This window comes from Budorcas taxicolor, chromosome 3 (assembly GCF_023091745.1).
Source record: "Budorcas taxicolor isolate Tak-1 chromosome 3, Takin1.1, whole genome shotgun sequence".
NCBI classification, from domain to species: domain Eukaryota; kingdom Metazoa; phylum Chordata; class Mammalia; order Artiodactyla; family Bovidae; genus Budorcas; species Budorcas taxicolor.
In genome coordinates, this window is record NC_068912.1 from 32074612 (window position 1) to 32084275 (window position 9664).

General features: G+C 38.6%; 1 non-coding gene across 1 annotated transcript; it reads right to left on the bottom strand.

Moving 5' to 3' along the window:
• Positions 1 to 2181: 2181 nt before the first annotated feature.
• On the bottom strand, positions 2182 to 2288 carry LOC128045919 (U6 spliceosomal RNA). Its single transcript, XR_008199241.1, has one exon. It is a non-coding gene; the product is annotated as a U6 spliceosomal RNA (small nuclear RNA).
• Between the last annotated feature and the right edge of the window lie 7376 nt (positions 2289 to 9664).

The following is a 9664-nucleotide window of genomic DNA, read 5'->3' on the forward strand; positions in this document are numbered from 1 at the left end:
CAATGTTAGCTGTTCATTTATTTATTTAATTTTATTGCCACACCATGTGACTTGCAGGATCTTAGTACCCTGATCAGGGATTGAACCTGGGCCCAGAAGTGAAAGCGCCAAGTCCTAATCACTAGACCACCAAGAAACTCCCCAATGGTAGCTATTTAAATTCTGAACACACATAAAATACTGGATTTTAAGCCTTAGAAGCTCCATATGTGTGATATAGGGGGAAAAGCATGAATTTTCCATATAGACAGCCTAAGTTGCATAATGTTGAACAAGTGACATGGCCACTGTGAGGCTTGGTCTAAAGAACGAGGATGAGGGTATCGTAGGACAGCTACCAGGATTAAATGAAATAGTGTATGTGAAACACTCGGAAAAAAGTTGGGCAGATAACTGAGGCTCAACCAATAGTTCTTCCCCTTTCTCCTTAGGTTAGTAACATGCTCTTTTATAATGGTTTACTGTTATATCCTCAACCAGAAATCTTGGGTTTCTATAGTCCCCTAACTGGCTGGTGCATAGGAGAAGTCCAACAGATTCACTGACATTCAAATAAGCCTCCAAATCTGGGACTCAGGACCCAGAACTTCTTCTTGTCAAGTGCAGCTGGTCAGAGGACAGTTTCTGTCTTCTACTTTTCAGATCTCATAAGATAAATATACGTATTTCTCCCTTCTTTGTCATACAGTTTCACTGAGGTCCGTTGGAGGCATTTGCATCTGCTTTCCTCATATTGCTCAGCCCACACTTGGAGAGAATTGTGTTTGCATAAATACTAGCAGATGAATTTTTTAAATATCACTTTTTCTCTCCTGGCACTCTGTGAGAGAAATGAGCAAATATAAACAGAAGAGTATCAGACTCGAAATATAGCAGATGGGTTCCTGCTGGGAATCTGGACTTTCCTGGAGTTACACACTTGGGAGATGTAGGATTATGACAAAATCCACTTGTAATGCTCTTGCTTTTTGTTTCTTGGGCACAATATTAATTACTTAATGACTAAGCTTAACGTACACTTTAAGCCTGACTTTTCTCATTGGGAAACAAGCAGGATGCTATAAGCACTCTATGTAGGAGGGATTCTCTTCTCAAGCCTAGCATAAATCCAGTTTGATTGAGAAATCAAGGAGAAGAAAAAAAAACAACAATGTTTATCTTCACTCCATGCTGCAAGGGCAGGGGAAAAAAGGAAACACTTCACTTCCCATGTCTAATGGCCTCATGCTTATGACCAAGAGTTTATTATGGATACTAAAAAATGGGAACAGATTATACATACTTCCTGACCAATCCTGATTCAGGTCATGTCAATTCAGACTACACATCCTGAGAGACACATCTATACCCGAGGAGTTGATCATCATCCTTAACTCAGTCTACAGCTTTGGCTCAGACTTGATTAGATATTATCTTCATTCATTCATTCAACAGATTTATTGAGCATCTGTTATTAACTAAGCACTGCATTAAGAGTGGGAATGTACCAATGAAGAAAATAAGTATAGTCCCTGACTTCACAAAATTTAAGTCTAGTGGGAAAACAGATACTTATCTTATGATACAGTCGTTCCATTACACAGGTATCTTTAAAAAGCACAGTAAAGCAATAGTTTCTATTCCCATCATCTGTAATATGTTCCAAGAACTGGCTTTGGAAAAAATGGGAGGTAGAAGCTCCCTGTGACCTCCTGCCGTCAGAGACTCCACAGGATCTTTAAGACCACTCCATGGAAGAGGTCCTTATCCACTGTTGGACTTGACTGACCCCTAGCTTTCATGAGTTAGGGTTGCTTGTGAATGACTTCTGGATCTCAGAGAAAGCTCCACCTTTATTTTTTATTTTTATTTTTGAGAATAAAAGTGGTATTTTTATTTTGATAATTAAACCCCTCCTTAAACGAGGTTGATGTTATTACATATAAGACAAAGTTTTCCTTTGCTATGGTATATATTTTATCACAGCTATAAATTTTGAGACCTTATATGATTTTCATTACTAAAATGGTATAAAGAGTTTATATTCACATTCTTGGGATAGAGCCCTAGCTTTATTGCTTCATAAAATGGGTATATTCAAACATTATTTATTTATTTATTTATTTATTTTTTTACTTTTTATTTTTACTTTATTTTACTTTACAACACTGTATTGGTTTTGCCATACATTGACATGAATCCAAAAATATGGAACGCTTCACGAATTTGCGTGTCATCCTTGCACAGGGGCCATGCTAATCTTCTCTGTATCGTTCCAATTTTAGTATATGTGCTGCCGAAGTGAGCACGAAAGCGCCACCTTTAATCAATAAGTATTAGCTTGTTTTTTTTCTACAAGAATGATCATCAATAGATAAATAAGGCTTAACAAGGGAGGCACTGTGATGTAGGGTAAAGACCACAGGCTTTGATGTCAGCTCTGAGTTCTAATCTTGACTCAAACATTTCTTAGCTATGCCCCTTAAGTGACTTATTTTACTTTTCTGTGGTCTAATGCCCTCATATCCAAAACAGGGAAAAGAGCACTTGACTCTGAATTGTTGAGATTCTTAAAATGAAATAATCACTGAAAAAGTACTCAGCATCCTCCTCCATTATGCTCAGGAACTCTATTCTGCATGACACAGTACTTGCCTTTGAAAGAAAACATCATTTGCATGAAATACTTAATGACCACCATACAACTATGAACTCTTTGGTAAAGGATAAATTACCTCCATAACTATCTTTGCCCATTCTAACTAGTACCAACTCTTTCTGCTTCTGTAGCTCAAAACATATCTCTCCAGCAAGAGACCCAACCAGGGAATTCCACAAGAAATCAGAATGCTCTAATAAGAAATCAGAATAAGAGTAAGATACTTTATAAATATTTTAAAAGGAGAGCCTCAGCCTTGTCACACTGAGTGTAGTCCCTGTCCTTTATTTTACTGTTCTTTTCATTCATTAAAAATATTATCTGTTATCTTCAGGATGCTTGAAAATGTGGGTCCAGAGATAGAACTTGTGGGCCACATTCAGCAGGAAATACACAGCTATATGCCGTGACGTTACCTCAAGCAATGTCTGTGTCCTTTAGGACTCCTGTACCGGAAAACCATGAGTTTTATAGCTGAAGAGGGGCTAGATCCCGAAAGAAGTCTGACCAGCAGGTCCCTCTGATTATCTGTCTTATAGATTTCTCCTGAAACCCTCAGGTTACCAACAGGGATATTATGATTTACCACATGGCTAAGTGATGGGGCTAAAGTGAAAAGCTCCAAATTTTATACACTTATTAAATCAAGACATAGTTTCAAAAAACTGGAAGCATATATAATGTCTAAAACATAATCTATGAATTATATGTCAGCCATTAAGAATTATCATGGTTACCTAATTTTCCAAGTGATAACAGAAAAAGATATATTTAGCAAAAAGCAGTGCACAATATTCTAATACAGAATGAGAACAACTGTGTAAAAGAATGAATCTACGCCTATGAAAGCCCTGGAAAGAAACACACTACACGGTTAACATTCTGAGTGTGGGAACTATGGCTGGCTCTTTCATTTCTACTTTTATTTTTATATGTTTATATCATCTTAAAAGCGCTTCCCTGGTGGCTCAGATGGTGAAGACTCCGCCTGCAATGCAGGAGATCCAGGTTCAATCTCTAGGAAGATCCGCTGGAGAAGAAAAATGAAGACTTCTGAGGCCAAGATTATGAACTTCCCTGAGATGATTTTCATGAATCATTTCCAAAGAAGATTTTCAGTAATTCACTAGTTTGCTCGCTGAGGTAAGTTGAATTGAGCAGAGGCAGCCTTCTTCAGGAACTTAATGGGGATCAGGAAGCTTGCTTTGATTGGATCTTGGGTTGTGGTCTTTCTTCACAGCGGCTGTAATTGTTCTTTTTCTGCACAGCCTTGTTAGTGTTAGGTCTTCCACTTCCTCTCAAGATCAAGCTTTGATCTTTCCAAGTCATGGCATCTGCCTGTGCTCTTCTATGGGGTGAAGGCGGGTGTGCAGGGGCAGCGGAGACAAAGCCAAAAGCTGAGTCCAGCCTTCACTGCAAGGTCACGTGGAGTGGAACACGGCTGCAGACTTAAAAACCCAAAGCAGCTCCTGTCCCTCTTCTCTCTTTTTAAGTAGTCACCAAACTTCCACATAGCTTGTGAGCAAACCCCATTATCCTCATGATCTGAATCAGCCTATCTCAAGGAATATTTTATTTTTCTTCAGAAGATTCTCCTGACAGCCATGCCATATTAACAGTCTTACTTGCATCCCAGCCCTTGTCTCTTGCACACGTGGCTTTTCCTTCTGGCTTCTCGTGACAGTTTAAAAGTCTTTGAGAAGGATTGTGGGCTGGCCAGGCCCACATGAAATCAAACCCATGAAATCAGACCATTAGACATGTTCCAAGAACTCAGCCTATTCCACTCCCTTTTTACTTAGAAAAGTAGAAAAAGTAGGAGTCGCGTCCTAAGCTTCCAGGTCACATGCCCTGTGGCTTCTAAGCCAAGCTGATCTGGATGGGGTAATGTCTCCAGGTCTCGCAGCAGAGTTACAGCCTTAGTTGCCCACTGTGTTCACGCCCAGTGCCACCTGAAGCCTTGGCCTTGAGCTTGCCATTCAGCTCTACTGTTATGCTTTGAGATAAGATTTTGGGGGAAATGGTGCATCCTAAAAATCCCCAACAAAGAAGTACAAAGAAGTAATTTAAATTAATGTCTTGACTCTTGCCACCCAGATAACTTATAATCAGAAAGGGAATGGCCCTGGATCAATATCACCATGTCCCTGATTAGAGCCTTAGAGCAACCTGGACAAAGAATTCCAAGCCTTAGGACACAGAACTTGTAAACCAGAGAGGACAGCAGTCAGATGATTTGTTCAACCAGGTTTTACTGGACAGTTTAGTGTTAGCAGGTCCAGAGGGGGCTGTGCTTAGCCTGAGTCAGCCAGGGTGTGACAAGCCACAGTGCCGATTTCACCTTTGTAAGCCAACCAAGTTCCCTGCCCCCTCCACCCCCTCAGCTGCTGTCAGCCACCTCTGCCAACTTGTTCATTTTGTTTCTATTTTTCTCCCTCTCCCTCTGTCTCTGGGCAGCCAGCTCCTCTGCTATTTACCCCCAGCAACACACCCGCTGATCTTCAGAATGCTGCTGTTAAGTTTGGTGACTCATTTGTTACTTAGGTATTTTGAGTTTATTACTCTTCAGCCACGTTACCGAGAAGAACCACACAGAGCCAAAACAGAGAAGAGAGGAAATGGGGGCGTGCAGATGGGAGGGGATGGGGCAGAAATCCAAGAGCTGCTGTGGAAAAATTCAGCAGAGGTGCTGTTGTCAAAGCTTGGATTCAGAGTACAAGGCCATTCCAAAAGCAACAATGGGAAGGAAATAGTGCTTTGATTAAAACTTCATTGAGAGTCCTGGACACACACCCCAGAGCTCTCCCACAGGGAGGTGGCGTGTTCAAGAGTCCAGAAAAATCGTCATTGCTCTTTGGGAATATTTACGAACAACCACACCCAAGCTGTTGGCCAAAGCAAGGTGGAAGGGTGCAGTTACAGGTCAGCCAAGCACCGCCTACAAAATACAATGCAAATCATTTGCCCTAAACTTCCCCAATAGCCATGTGCCTTTGGCTCAACTATCTAGATTTGTCTTGTGGACAATATCTGGTATGAAGTTGCTGCTGTCCAGAATAGACAGACACTGCTTATGTTGTCAATGATGGGAAAATCCTGTGTGATAGGTCAGGCAGAAGATTCATGAATATGTATATTTCAGAGGCTCCCAGAAAATTGTTTCAAAATTAATTTTCCTGAAATAGTTCCCCCAAGACTGCATCCAATGATGCTTCTTCTTGCACTGTAAGCCTGCCTTGTTCTATTTTCAATCCTTTTTAGTAAGAGTATTGAGTTACTCTTTGTGATATTTATCATCCGTTCCTAGTTTGGGACTTGCAAGATTAGCATGCTGGGAGATATTAATTCCTTTCTAATTATGCATTCTTTAATTTGACAAATATTTTCTAAATGCTTAATGTTGGAGGCAGCTCTTCAGGTCCAAAGCTGAGGAATGAGATGGAGAAATTCCAGAAAAGGGTTGTGAACCCTATCTGAGAAAGAAACTGATGAGAATAGAGTGAGGACTGATTCATGACAAATCTCAAGATTATTGAGTTTGGGGCTGTTAATTCCTTCTTACCCAGCTTGGTATGTTAAACGAGTTCATTGTACTTAACAGCTGCTAAAGGAAAAGCATTTGCCTGGAAATAGTAAGAAATATAAAAAAGGTATATTGTGAAAATCACATATTGGGATGACAGAGCAGGTAGATAGAAGGATATAGGTCTCTGATGACACGTGTCACCATCTTAACCAAGACAATAACAAATCAGTAATCACATAGATCACATTCTCTGATTTATTAGACAAAAAAAAAGCTTACTTACAATATTTAATTTCCTTGGATTAGGATAACTAAATATTCTTCTAAATAACATGAGTAATAAATCATAGCTGATGGGCCAAAGGAAAAAGATTGTGACTAAAATTAGTACAGAGAGCTAAACAATTAAATATATCTCAAAACTTATGTGATACAGAGAAATGTATAAAAACTTGAAAATGTTTATTATAAAAGAAGAAAAACTAGAAATCAATGAGTCATTGTCCAAATCAGGACACTGGAAAAAAAGACAGCAGCATACACACAAAGAAAAGGAAGGAAAAAACTACTGCAGAGGAGAAATTAATTAAATAGAAAACAAAGTTGCAGTAGAAATGATCAAAGAAACAAAAGCTGGAGGTTTGAAAGACTAATAAAATCCACAGATTAAAAGAAAAAATCACTACATATATGTAGAATTTTTGAAAATAAGAGAATTAAAAAGAATAAACGTCATGCAACTAAATTTGGACACTTACATGAAATGGCCGGTTCCCTAGAAAAAGGAAACTTACCAAAACTGACTCAAGTAGAAATACAAAACTTAATTAGACAGCTATAGTTATATTTTGAAAATTGAATTGGTAGTTTACAAATGAAAATAAAAACACAACTCTCCAAAACCCATGGGAGGCAGCAAAAGCAATTCTAAGAGGGAAGGTTATAGTGATACAAGAAACAAGAAAAATCTCAAATAAATAATTTGAACTTACACTTAAAGGAACTAGAGAAAGAAGAACAAACAAAACAAAAGGTTAGAAGAAGGAAAGAAATCATAAAGATCAGAGCAGAAATAAATGAAATAAAGATTTTCATTTATTTTTTATTACAAATGTTTATTTTTATAAATGTTTCATTAAACATTTTAATAAAACTTTAAATAAGTGTTTTATTAAATGTTTTAATAAAATATTTAGTAAAATGTTTTATTAAAAAGTCTTCATAAACAATAGAACAGATCAATGAAATTAAAAGCTGGTTCTTTGAAAAGCTAAACAAAATTGAAACACCTTTAGCCAGACCCATCAAGAAAAAAAAGAGGGAGAGGGCCCAAATCAATAAAATCTGAAATGAAGGAGGAGAAATTAGAACTGATATCACAGAAACACAAAGGATCATAAGAGAATACTACAAGAAACTATATGCCAATAAAATGGACAACCTAGAAGAAAAAGACAAATTCTTTAAAAGATGAAATCTCTCAAGAACTGAACCAGGAAGAAATAGAAAATATGAAGAGACCAATGAAATTAGATCAATAATTTGAAAACTCCCAACAAAATCTAGGACCAGATGGTTTCACAGGTGAATGCTATCAAACATTCAGAGAAGAATTAATACCAATCTTTCTAAAACTATTCCAAAAAATTGCAGAGGAAGAAATACTTCTGAATTCATTCTATGAGGCCACTATCATCCTGATACCAAAATCATAATACTCAACAATGAAAAGCTGAAAGCATTTCCTCTAAGATGAGGAAAAAGACAAGAATGCTCACTCTTGCCACTTTTATTCAACATAATATTGGAAGTCCTAGACATGGCAATGAAAGAAGACAAATAGATAAAGGAAGATGCTCGACATCACTCATTATTAGAGAAATGCAAATCAAAACCACAATGAGGTACCACTTCACACCAGTCAGAATGGCTGCGATCCAAAAACCTGCAAGCAATAAATGCTGGAGAGGGTGTGGAGAAAAGGGAACCCTCCTACACTGTTGGTGGGAATGCAAACTAGTACAGCCACTATGGAGAACAGTGTGGAGATTCCTTAAAAAATTGCAAATAGAACTACCTTATGACCCAGCAATCCCACTGCTGGGCGTACACACCGAGGAAATCAGAATTGCAAGAGACACATGTACCCCAATGTTCATCACAGCACTGTTTATAATAGCCAGGACATGGAAACAACCTAGATGTCCATCAGCAGATGAGTGGATAAGAAAGCTGTGGTACATATACACAATGGAGTATTACTCAGCTGTTAAAAAGAATTCATTTGAATCAGTTCTGATGAGATGGATGAAACTGGAGCCGATTATACAGAGTGAAGTAAGCCAGAAAGAAAAACACCAATACAGTATCCTAACACATATATATGGAATTTAGAAAGATGGCAATGACGACCCTGTATGCAAGACAGCAAAAAAGACACAGATGTGTATAATGGACTTTTGGACTCAGAGGGAGAGGGAGAGGGTGGGATGATTTGGGAGAATGGCATTCTAACATGTATACTATCATGTAAGAATCTAATCGCCAGTCTATGTCTGACGCAGGATACAGCATGCTTGGGGCTGGTGCATGGGGATGACCCAGAGAGATGTTATGGGGAGGGAGGTGGGAGGGGGGTTCATGTTTGGGAATGCATGTAAGAATTAAAGATTTTAAAATTAAAAAAATAAAATAAAGTAAAAAGATATGTACAAAAAAAAAATTGGAAAGGAAGAAGTAAGTCTGTCACTCTTTGCAGATGACGTGAGGCTATACACAGAAGAATCCTAAAGACACCACCAGGAAACTACTAGAGCTCAGCGATGAATTTGGTAAAATCGCAGGATGCAAAATTAATATACAGAAATCTGTTGCATTTCTATACACAATGAAGAATCAGAAAGAGAAATTAAGGAAACAATCCCATTTACTATGACATCAAAAAGCATAAAATACCTAGAAATAAATGTACCTAAGGAAGTAAATGTACCTAAGGGATCCCTGGTGGCTCAGACGGTAAAGCATCTGTCTACAATGCGGGAGACCCGGGTTCGATCCCTGGGTTGGGAAGATCCCCTGGAGAAGGAAATGGCAATCCACTCCAGGACTATTGCCTGGAAAATCCCGTGGACAGAGGAGCCTGGTAGTCTACAGCCCATGGGGTTGCAAAGAGTCGGACACGACTGAGCGACTTCACTTCACTTCACTTCACTTCACTTCGCTTCACTTCAAGGAACTAAAAGACCTGTACTTGGGAAATTGTGAGACACCACCCTTATGGCAGAAAGTGAAGAGGAACTAAAGAGCCTCTTGATGAAGGTGAAGAGGAGAGTGAAGAGCTGGCTTAAAAGGCAACATTCAAAAAAAAGCTAAGATCATGGCATCCAGTCCCATCACTTCATGGCAACTAGATGGGGAAACAATGGAAAAGTGTCAGACTTTATTTTCTTGGCCTCCAGAATCACTGCAGATGGTGACTGCAACCATGAAATTAAAAGACG